The 12,090-nt window shown below is 40.8% G+C and overlaps 1 pseudogene; it reads right to left on the bottom strand.

Annotated features, from left to right (window-relative positions):
• Positions 1-7,575: 7,575 nt before the first annotated feature.
• On the bottom strand, positions 7,576-11,609 carry LOC123402312 (annotated as a pseudogene).
• Between the last annotated feature and the right edge of the window lie 481 nt (positions 11,610-12,090).

Here is a 12,090-nt window from a genome sequence, read left to right as displayed (position 1 = left end):
CCTTGCTTTTTCATTGTGGACACAATTTGTAGTGCTCATGTCTTTTACGATACTCCCACTACTATTTTTGAGAATAGATTTCCTTATGTGGAGAGTAGTAAAATTCCTATGCTTGTAGATCATGAAAAGAAAGCCTTAGATGCTGGTTATATTGTTGAATTCATTCATGATGCTACTGAAAATTACTACGAGAGAGGATCATATGCTTCTACTTATTGCAATAGTATCAAGCTTTTCTCCATTTGTTGAAATTTTTGAAGATATGCTTGTTTTGCCTTCCTATGCTAGTTGATTCTTGCTCCAATAAATTGTTTGATCACAAAATCCCTATGCATAGGAAGTGGGTTAGACTTAAATGTGCTAGCCATTTGCTCCATGATGTTCTCGTTGTGTTTCAATCCTTACCTTTTATGTGAGCATCATTGAAATCAATGCCTAGCTAAGGGTGTTAAACGATAGCGCTTGTTGGGAGGCAACCCAATGAATAAAATTTTCTTTGCTTTTTTGCTTCCTGTTTTGTTTTCTCCACACCATCATAATTCTGTTATGATTGTGTCTTTTGTGTTTCTTTTTGTGTTTGTGCCAAGCAAAATCGTTATGATTAGTCTTGGTGATGATTGTTTGATCATGCTGGAAAAAGATAGAAACTTTCTGCTCACGAAAAGAATTTTCATTTTTATTCTGTAAGAGATTTTGAGTTGATTCTTTTTGCTGCTGATTTCTATGCAATTTCTTAAGACTGTCGTAAATTTTCAGATTTTTTGAAGTACCATAATTATACAGATTTCTACAGACTGGTCTGTTGTTAACAGATTCTGTTTTTTGTTGAGTTGGTTGCTTATTTTGATGAAATTATGGATAGTATAGGAGGGTACTAGCCATGGAAAAGTGAAAATACAGCAACCCAACACCAACATAAGTATAATTTAAGTTTGCTACAGTACCTAAGGAAGTGGTGATTTGCTTTCTTATACTAATGATATCACGAGTTTCTGTTTAAGTTTCGTGTTGTGAAGTTTTCAAGTTTTGGGTGAAGTTCTTATGGACAAAGAGATAAAGAGTGGCAAGAGCTCAAGCTTGGGGATGCCCAAGGCACCCCAAGAGATTCAAGGATGCCGTAAAAGCCTAAGCTTGGGGATGCCCTGGGAAGGCATCCCCTCTTTCGTCTTCAATCCATCGGTAACGTTACTTGGGGCTATATTTTTATTCACCACATGTTATGTGTTTTTGCTTGGAGTGTCTTGTATCGTAGGAGTATTTTATTTTTGCTGTGTCACAATCATCCTTGCTGCACACCTAGAGAGAGAGACATGCATTCACCGTGATTTTGTCGAGCTTCACTTATATCTTTTGAGCTAGATACTTTTGCTCTATGTGCTTCACTTATATCTTTTAGAGCACATCGGTGTGTGGCTTGGTAGTTGATCTATGCTTTGAAAGTAGTCTCAAAAGGGGTAGTTATCCAAAGGGATACGAAAACTTCCACCTTCATGTGCATTGAATAGTTAGAGAAGTTTGATTCATCTCAATTAGTTTTGAGTTGTGGTTTTGGTAATATTGAAGTCATGCTAGTAAGGTGTTGTGGATCTAGAAATACTTGTATTGAAGTTAGTGATTCCCGTAGCATGCACGTATGGTGAACCGCTATGTGATGAAGTCTGAGCATCATTAGTCTATTGATTGTCATCCTTTGTGTGGCGGTCGGGATCGCGCGATGGTTTATACCTACCAACCCTTCCCCTAGGAGTATGAGTTGAATGCTTTGTTTTGATTACTACTAAAACTTTTGCAACAAGTATATGAGTTCTTCATGACTAATGTTGAGTCTATGGTTTAGATGCACTTTCACCTTCCACCATCACTATCTTCTTTAGTATCGTGCAACTTTCGCCGGTGCATAAACCCACCATTAGCCTCCCTCAAAACAGCCACCATACCTACCTATTATGGCTTTTTCAAAGTCATTCCGAGATATATTGCCATGCAACTACCACCATGACATGTGTGAAAGGACATGGATGTCGCCTAGAGGGGGGGTGAATAGGCGCTTTAAAATAATTACGGTTTAGGCTTTAACAAATGCGGAATAAAACTAACGTTTAATTTGTCAAGCACAAAACCTACAACAACTAGGCTCACCTATGTGCACCAACAACTTATGCTAAGCAAGATAAACAACTAAGTGATAGCAAGATATATGACAATAAACAATATGGCTATCACAAAGTAAAGTGCATAAGTAAAGGGTTCGGGTAAGAGATAACCGAGGCACGCGGAGACGATGATGTATCCCGAAGTTCACACCCTTGCGGATGCTAATCTCCGTTGGAGCGGTGTGGAGGCACAATGCTCCCCAAGATGCCACTAAGGCCACCGTAATCTCCTCACGCTCTCGCACAATGCAAGATGCCGTGATTCCACTAAGGGACCCTTGAGGGCGGTCACCGAACCCGTACAAATGGCAAACCTTGGGGCGGTCACCGATACCCGTACAAATTGCTCGGGGCAATCTCCACAACCTAATTGGAGACCCCGGCGCTTGCCCGGAGCTTTACACCACAATGATTGAGCTCTGAGACACCACCAAGCTTCTAGGACGCCAAAGCATCCACGAAAAACAATATCTAGGGTACTAAGTACCAAAGGTAATAAGCTTCTCAAACTTCACTTCCACGTATCACCGTGGAGAACTCAAACGATGCAATTGATGCAATGGCAAGGGCACACGGAGTGCCCAAGTCCTTCTCTCCCAAATCCCACCAAAGCAACTAATGCTAGGGAGGAAAATGAGAGGAAGAACACGAAGAACTCCAAGACCTAGATCCAAGGGGTTCCCCTCACTTAGAGGAGAAAGTGATTGGTGGAAATGTGGATCTAGATCTCCTCTCTCTTTTCCCTCAAGAACTAGAAAGAATCATTGGAGGGATTAGGAGTTAGCAAGCTCGAAGAAGGTCAACAATGGGGGAAGAACACGAGCTCAAGAGATAAGGTTCAATGGGGAAGAAGACCCCCTTTTATAAGTGGGGAAAAATCCAACCGTTAAGCCTCACAGCCCGCACACAGCGGTACTACCGCTCGGTAGGTTCACCAACCATGCCGAGGCCAAAAAGTATGCAAAAAACAGTCCGACGGAGCGGTACTACCGCTAGGGAGTGGTAGTAAAAAATTACTACCGCTCCGGGGGCGGTACTACCTCTCCGGAGGCGGTACTACCGCTACAGGAGCGGTACTACCGCTCGATACTGAAAGTGTTGTAACTTTCGCATACGGACTCCAAATTCAACGAAACCAAGTTTATTGGAAAGCTAACGACATGGGCTAACACAATCTTGACAGAAATATCAATAATAAGCAAGTGAGAAAAGTCCCATAAGAAAATGGTGAGAACCCTTCTTTGAGTAAGACCGGTAAAAACTCCCAACATCGAAAACATCATAGAAGATGCATATGGACTCCGTTTTCGATGAACTCGAGCTTGTCATGAAGATGAACATATGATCTAAAACTCACAAAGATAAACACCAAACAAGAGCCAAGAATTATGATGCATGGATGCAAATGGTTTTAGCTCTCAACGAACGATATGATCAAGCTACTCACTTGAGATCCCCCTTGACAGTACGACAATCTATCCTAAAACAGAAAACCTATCAAGGGCAAGCCTATACCTTGCACCTCGTCCTCTTGAGCTAGATGACGATGATCTTGGCTTCCTCAAGATGGACCACCTTTCTTGATTGCGTTGGCTTGATGAAGACTAGTTGATTGCTCCCCCATACACACTATGGGCGAGCCGCTCTTCAGCATATCTTCACAAATCCATTGCCACCACAATGGATGGCAAGCATCAAGCATGATATATTCGTGCTGATCCACTTGAACTTGCACACCGCAATCTTGATGACGATCACCACTTGACGTCATCCTTCATGGGTTGTATGAGATGTTCCTTTTGATGCAAGCCCATAGAAGCACACCTAACCCCCACATAGAACTCTCACAAAGACCATGGGTTAGTACACAAACACGTAATGGACAATGCTTACCATACCATGGGATCACTTGATCCCTCTCGGTACATCTTGTACGCTTTGTGTGTTGATCATCTTGATTTACTCTTTGTCTGAGATCTTGATCAACCTTGTGTCTCTATGACCATTCTTTGGATAATACCTTGAATACCATCTTAGTCATCATATAAACTCCTTGAACCCAACAGATGGACTTCAAGAAGTGCCTATGGACAAATCCTATAAATATAACTTAAGGCAACCATTAGTCCATAGGAATTGTCATAAATTACCAAAACCACATATGGAGATATATGCTCTAACAATGTGCCACCACGTCTACATTGTCATTGCATGATCGTAAGATAGCTAGCATGATGTTTCCATTAATGTCTATGCCATGCTAGATCATTGTCACGGTACACTACCGAAGGCATTCCATATAGAGTCATCGTTGCTCTAAGTTTTGAGTTGAAAGTGTGATGATCATCATTAATGGAGCATTGTCCCATGTGAGGAAATAAAAGAGGCCAAAGATGCCCACCAAAATAAAAATAAAATAAAATAAGAGGCCAAAGAGCCCACCAAAAAAATATGAGAGAAAAAGAGAGAAGGGACAATGCTACCACCTTTACACACTTGTGCATATTAAGCACCATGATGTTCATGATTGAGAGTCTCTCGTTTTGTCACCACCATATAGCTAGTGGGAAATTTCCATTATATAACTTGGCTTGTATATTCCAATGATAGGCTTCCTCAAAATTGCCTTGGGTCTTCGTGAGCAAGCAAGTTGGATGCACACCCACTAGTTTTCTTTAAGAGCTTTCACATACTCTTAGCTCTAGTGCATCATTTATAGGGCAATCCCTACTCATTCACATTGATATCTATTGATGAGCATCTCCATAGCTCATTGATATGCCTAGTTAATGTGATCATCTTCTCCTTGTTTGTCTTGCAACCTCCACCACACTCCATTCCACTTATAATGCTAAAACCATGGCTCACGCTCATGTATTGCGTGAGAGTTGAAAAAGTTTGAGAAAGTAAAAGTGTGAAAACAATTACTTGGCCAATACCGGGGTTGTGCATCATTTAAATTTGTTGTGCAAGGATGATGGAGCATAGCCAGACTATATGATTTTGTAGGGATAACTTTCTTTTGGCCTTGTTATTTTGAAAGTTCATGATTACCTTGCTAGTTTGCTTGAAGTATTATCGTCTCCACATCAATAGCAAACTATTGTTTTGAATCTAACGGATCTGAACATTCATGTCACATAAGAGGAGTTACAAAGGACATCTATGCTAGGTAGCATGAAAGCATCAAAAATTCATTCTTTATCACTTCCCTACTCGAGGACGAGCATGAGTTAAGCTTGGGGATGCTTGATACGTCTCCAAAGTATCTATAATTTTTTATGGTTCGATGTTATTATCTTGTCAACTTTGGATGTTTTATATGCATGAATATGCTATTTTATATCTTTTTTGGGACTAACCTATTAACTCAGTGTCAAGTGCCAGTTTTTGTTTTTTCCGTGTTTTTGGCCCATTTTCAGACGGGGTCCAAATGGAATGAAACTTCAAGATGATTTTTTTGGACCAAAAGAGACCCCCGAAGCTTTGGAAGAAGGCCAGAAGAGCCACGAGGGAGTCACAAGCCCTGACGCCGCCACCACCCCCCTAGGTGGCGCAGAGCAGGCTTGTGACCTCCTTGTGGGCCCAACCGACGTAATTCCACCGCCATAAATTCCTATAAATTTAGAAACCTCCAAAAAGAAACCTAGATCGGGAGTTCCACCGCCGCAAGCCTCTGTAGCCACCAAAAACCAATCTGGAGCCTGTTCCAACACCCTGCCGGAGGGGGAATCCATCTCCGATGGCCATCTTCATCATCCCGGCGATCTCCATGACGAGGAGGGAGTAGTTCTCCCTCGGGGCTGAGGGTATGTACCAGTAGTTATGTGTTTGATCTCTCTCTCTCGTGTTCTTGAGATGTCTTGATCTCGATGTACCATTGGTTTTGCTACTATAGTTGGATCTTATGATGTTCTTCCCCCTCTCCCTCTTGTAATGAATTGAGTTTTCCCTTCAGAGTTATCTTATCGGATTGAGTTTTTGAGAACACTTGATGTATGTCTTGCACGTGTCTATCTGTTGTGATCAACTTGCGGGTTTGTGACATTGGGAACCTATGCATATGGTTTGGCACACGTTTGATTCATGTGAGTACTCGATGTATGTTTTGGTGATCAACTTGCGGGTTCGTGACATTGGGAACCTATGCATAGGGGTTGGCACACGTTTTGACTCTCCGGTAGAAACTTTGGGGCACTCTTTGAAGTTCTATGTGTTGGTTGAATAGCTGATTCTGAGATTATGTGATGCATATCGTATAATCATGCCCACGGATACTTGAGGTGACAATGAAGTATCTAGGTGACATTAGGGTCTTGGTTGATATGTATCTTAAGGTGTTATTCTAGTACGAACTCTATGATGGATCGAACGAAAAGAATAGCTTCGTGTTATTTTACTATGGACTCTTGAATAGATCGATCAGAAAGAATAACTTTGTGGTGGTTTCGTACCTGACAATAATCTCTTCGTTTGTTCCCCGCTATTAGTGACTTTGGAGTGACTCTTTGTTGCATGTTGAGGGCTAGTTATATGATCCAATTATGTTATCATTGTTGAGAGAACTTCACTAGTGAAAGTATGAACCCTAGGCCTTGTTTCCACGCATTGCAATACCGTTCGTGCTCACTTTTGTTACTTGTTACCTTGCTTTTTTTGTAATTTCAGATTACAAAAACCTATATCTACCATCCATATTGCACTTGTATCACCACCTCTTCGCCGAACTAGTGCACCTATACAACTTACCATTGTATTGGGTGTGTTGGGGACACAAGAGACTCTTTGTTATTTGGTTGCAGGGTTGCTTGAGAGAGACCATCTTCATCCTACGCCTCCCACGGATTGATAAACCTTAGGTCACCCACTTGAGGGAAAATTGCTACTGTCCTACAAACCTCTGCACTTGGAGGCCCAACAACGTCTGCAAGGAGAAGGTTGCGTAGTAGACATCATATATATATACTGAAACAATGCTTGGATAGGGTCATGTTGTTATGTTGGAGTATATTTGAGTTAATTTCAGTATATATATCCAATGAAAATTTGGTATAATTTGATATATCCAGCAGCAGAGCATCACAACATCACACAATCAAAATTTCAGCAGCACACAAGCAAAATTTCAGCAGCACACAATCAAAATTTCAGCAGCACACAATCAAAATTTCAGCAGCACACAAGCAAAATTTCAGCAGCATTTAACTTAAATTCCAAACGCCTCAAACAGACAAAATAGTCTGTAGCAGCACTAGCTCATATATTACCTTTGGTAGCACTTCATCATCAAACACCACAAAAGTCACCTAGTTCTCAAACACCTCATACATGACAGACAAAATAGTTCTCAAACAGACAAAGTAGTTCTCAAACAGACAATTATTGTCACCTAGTTTTAGCACTAGCCTTACTGTCACCTAGCTCATATATTACCACTAGCATTGAAGTAACTAGCCCATCCAGTATTGCCAGAAGTAGAAGCACTAGCAGCCCATCTTGGGGCTGAGAAACCTCCTCTTCCAGCACCTCTACCAGCAGCAGCACCTCTTCCAGCAGTAGCACCAGCTCCTCTTCCAGCACCTCTACCAGCAGCAGCACCTCTTCCAGCATTAGCACCAGTACCTCTTCCAGCAGGAGCAGGAGCAGTTGTTGCAGGTGCAGGTGCAGGTGCATTTCTTGCAAGTGCCTATTAAAGAAAGAAAGAAAGAGGGAAACAAATCATTGAATATATATGTCAAGTGCAAAATATAAATATAAGAACAAACAAAGTAAAGAAAAGTGTTACCACATGTTTGCTTTTCCTCAAAAGCAATTCTGGTTTCAAGTTTTTCTTGCAGCTTGTGTATCTGTGACCTTGGAGTCCACAATTGCTACATGTTATTGTACCCAATCTTGAGGTATCCTTAGGCTTGGGCACTTCAAATCTTCCCTTTGCCCTCTTCTCTTTCTTTCTGCCTTTCTTAATTTTAAATTCAGGGGGGTCTATGTCTGGCCGTGGAGTTTTTGTCCAGTTATGTTCACCAGGAACAGGGTAAATCGTTGGTTCATATGCTGCCACATACAAAGGTTTTCTGAAGAAGTTGCACACAAAATCCTCTGGAAACCTTTTTGCCTTGTTAATTGCAGAGATTGCATGGTTACATGGTATACCAGTAATGTCCCACTTTCTGCAACTACATGTGTGAAGCTCCAAATTAACAACATGTGTCTGTTGTCCACTACTCACTTGCCACAAATTGACACCAGCTTGAATGGGTTTGCAGAATCTGGCCCTTTCCTTTTCTACTTCTAGCTTTTCACTATAATGAGGTGTGATTCCCCATCTAGATGCCTTCCCACTCTCTCTATTCCTATGCCACCTCACCATCATCTTATCTTTAATACCATCACACATTGTCCTAATTGGTTTTTTCCTAACATCAAGGATGTACTTGTTAAACACCTCATACAGATTGTTAACAACCAAATCTGTCTTGCAGTTTGTGTCAAATGCATGCCTAGCCCAGGTTTTTTTAGGTATCTCACTAAGCCACTTCCAAGACTTTTCACTTTTTTTTTCATATGATCCATTGCAAGTTCAAACTTGTGTTCATTATAAGCATAACTGGCATTATCCATGTACTTCTTAAGATCTTCCCCCCTAAACCCAACATTCTGGAAATTTGCATACAAGTGTCTAAGGCAAAATCTTTGGTGGGAGTTAGGAAAAACTTGATTCACTGCATTTTGTAGCCCCTATTCACACATGACACAACTATAAGCTACAATTCTAAGATACAATTCTAAGATACAATTCTAAGATACAATTCTAAGATACAATTCTAAGATACAATTCTAAGCTATAATTCATAGCTACAATTCATAACTACAATTCTAAGCTAGAATTCAGTATTACCTTTTGTCTATCAGACATGATTGTGTATGGACCAAACTATCCAGTTTCTCCTCCTAGGCAGATCTTCAGTTGGTGGAGAAACCAACACCAACTTTGTGTATCCTCTTGTCCAACAATAGCAAATGCCAGGGGATATATATTATTATTCCCATCTCTACCAGTGGCAGCAAGGATTTGGGCACCAGTGCATAGCTTTACAAAAAATCCATCAACACCTAATATATTGCAACACATAATTGTCACTATAATAGCAAATTCACAACTAAAATAACATAATAATTATATAAATTTGAACTAACCAATGAAGGGTTTGCATCCCTCGAGAAAACCCTCCCTTGCTCCATTGAGGCACAAGAACATTGCATGAAACCTTGGCCCAAGATGTGGAATTTTTGCAGTAGGTGTTGGAGTTACTATTGTAACTATGACCCTACTACCAGGATTTGTATCCATCAGAGTCTGAGCATAGTCTCTAAGCCTGCTATATTGCTTCTTGTGCTCTCCTAGAATATTCTCAACAGCTTGATTTTTTGCCCTATATGCCATTGCCTTTGGAACTTCTACACCATACTTCTCTTGGCAGTTGTCAATCATGGTCTGAATACTAGTATTGAGATCAGATCTAAACAATGGCTCATATGTCTTTGCAAGCCACTTTGCAGTGACCCTACTCTTATCTGTAGTAGTAGTAGGGCAAGTGTGTTGCAATCTCATTTTCTTTATTGCAAATGTTTTCTCTCCTTTTATAACTGCTACCACCATAAAGAATTTGCATATCTTCTTTGTTATGCATTCCATGATTATTATTTTATCTGAATTCCTATGATACTGAAAAGACCTACTCTGACTGATGTGCAAGCTCAACAAAGCATCCCTAACTTGGTGTTGATCTCTGAAACACATTTTCAGACATAGTTGATTATGTGGCTCTTCCCTATTTTCATCATACCATTTCCTAGGTGGCTGTTTCTTTGCCCTGCTCTTTCTTCCTTTAGGTGGTACAAAACTAGCTGGCTCAAACCCATCATCATCACTTTCCTCAAGGAAACCTTTCTCTTCTTCATCTGATGAGGGTTTAAAATCTGGTTCATATATTTGTATGGCACTGGAATGTGACCTGCTTGTGGGTCCTCTACCCAATGGTAGTTTCCTCCTCTTTATTGCAGGTTCACTAATGTGTTCTCCTTCTTGAACAACTTGATCCTCCTCATCCAGCTCAAATAAATCTTCCACATATGTTTCACCATCATAATGATGTAAGACCTCAAGTAGCACTTCATCATCAAGTCCACTGTTGTCTGTTTCATCATCATTTGTTTCTTCCTGTTCAAATTCTTCTAATGTAAGCCCTCTTCCCTCATTTGCTTTTGGCCTATACTCCCCCATGAAGTAAGGATCATGTTCAATATCTGTTGGACCCTCTGAATCAAATGAAGATGCATCAGTACTATCTTCTTCCACTACTTGTTTAAGCTTTAGCTTGCCCTTCTGCTCTCTCTCCTCATTTCTGCTCTCTTTTCTTCCAACCACATTTTGGCTCTCTTGTCTCACAAGCACATCTTCAAAGACAGGTGCACTCCCCCTATGCACAGACAAATTCAGCAACTTGGCATCCTTGTACTGCCTCTTTAGTTGTTGCAACTTAGCATTGCTATCTATTTTCTCCAAACCATCAACTCCTATGCCTTTATCAAAATACACTGAGTCAGTGCTTCCATAGCCTTGTGTCTCCATCAGTGCTACCACACTAGGAAGGACAACATCATCACTACACAGTTTCAACTCTAAACTATACAGATCTTGAAAATGAATGGCAACATCCCAAATTTCTGGATATAAACTACAATTTCAGAAAATATGGCACTTGTCAGTGATAAATTTACATCAGATGACAGCAATGTAACACTAAATTTCACAAACTAGAACTGGAACTAATTAAATCTAACACCCTAATCCCCATTATTATAAATTTCAAAAATATGGCACTTGTCAGTGATAAATTAACATCACATCACACAAATGTAACCCTAAATTTGAGAAACATCAAGTGGACCTAATTAAATATAACACTAAATTCCTATTCCTAATCACCATTAATATAAATTTCAAAAATATTTGCACTTATCAGTGAATATGGTTAATATACAGTGCTTTATGGTGCTGGATACAGTGCCTTATGGTGCTATCAGCTAATAATTTTGGGCATATTCAGAAACTGGAATGGGAACCTAATCCTAAATCTCCATTTCATTAAATCCTCAATACTATAAATTTATGAAGAAAACTTACTCAATGTCGCCGATCCCAGACGTCCAATGATGGCTTGTGCTTGGATTCGCCACCCAAATCTGTGCTAGCCTCAACATCCCCGCCTTGGACACAACAGGCTCGGAGAAATCGCAGGAGCTCTCGCCATCGGACGAATAAAAGTCGTTGTCGTCGCCGCCGCTACCGAAAGCTACTCCTCTTAAAGCACCGCTCGAAATGATGTGGCCGCCATCACCATCAACGTCGCCGTTGCCGCCACCATGAACTATGCTTCCAGGGGCTGCCGCCGCCATGGCTGGGATAGAGGAGAGGGAGTAGGGTTGGGAAACAGATGCGACTGCGAGCGGGCTTAGCCGGTCCGAGCGGAAGGAGAGATGGATAGAGTCATTTTTCCCCCAACCGCAGCGGTCCGGGGCGGTTTTTTCTATAAGAGGCTGACCGGTGGGCCATGTATGTCAGAAAGAGCATCTATACGTAGAAATACAGGATCTGCAAAATACGACATGTATCTTGGTACGTATTTGCAAAAAAATTGAAAGATGGCACCAAGTTGTGAATACTGTTGGAAATATGCCCTAGAGGCAATAATAAAATGGTTATTATCATATTTCCTTGTTCATGATAATCGTCTATTGTTCATGCTATAATTGTATTAACAGGAAACAGTAATACATGTGTGAATAAATAGATCACAATGTGTCCCTAGCAAGCCTCTAGTTGGCTAGCTCGTTAGTCAATAGATGATCATGGTTTCCTGATCATGGACATTAGATG

This window comes from Hordeum vulgare, chromosome 1H (assembly GCF_904849725.1).
Source record: "Hordeum vulgare subsp. vulgare chromosome 1H, MorexV3_pseudomolecules_assembly, whole genome shotgun sequence".
NCBI lineage: Eukaryota > Viridiplantae > Streptophyta > Magnoliopsida > Poales > Poaceae > Hordeum > Hordeum vulgare.
This window is presented reverse-complemented; position numbering and strand designations above follow the sequence as displayed.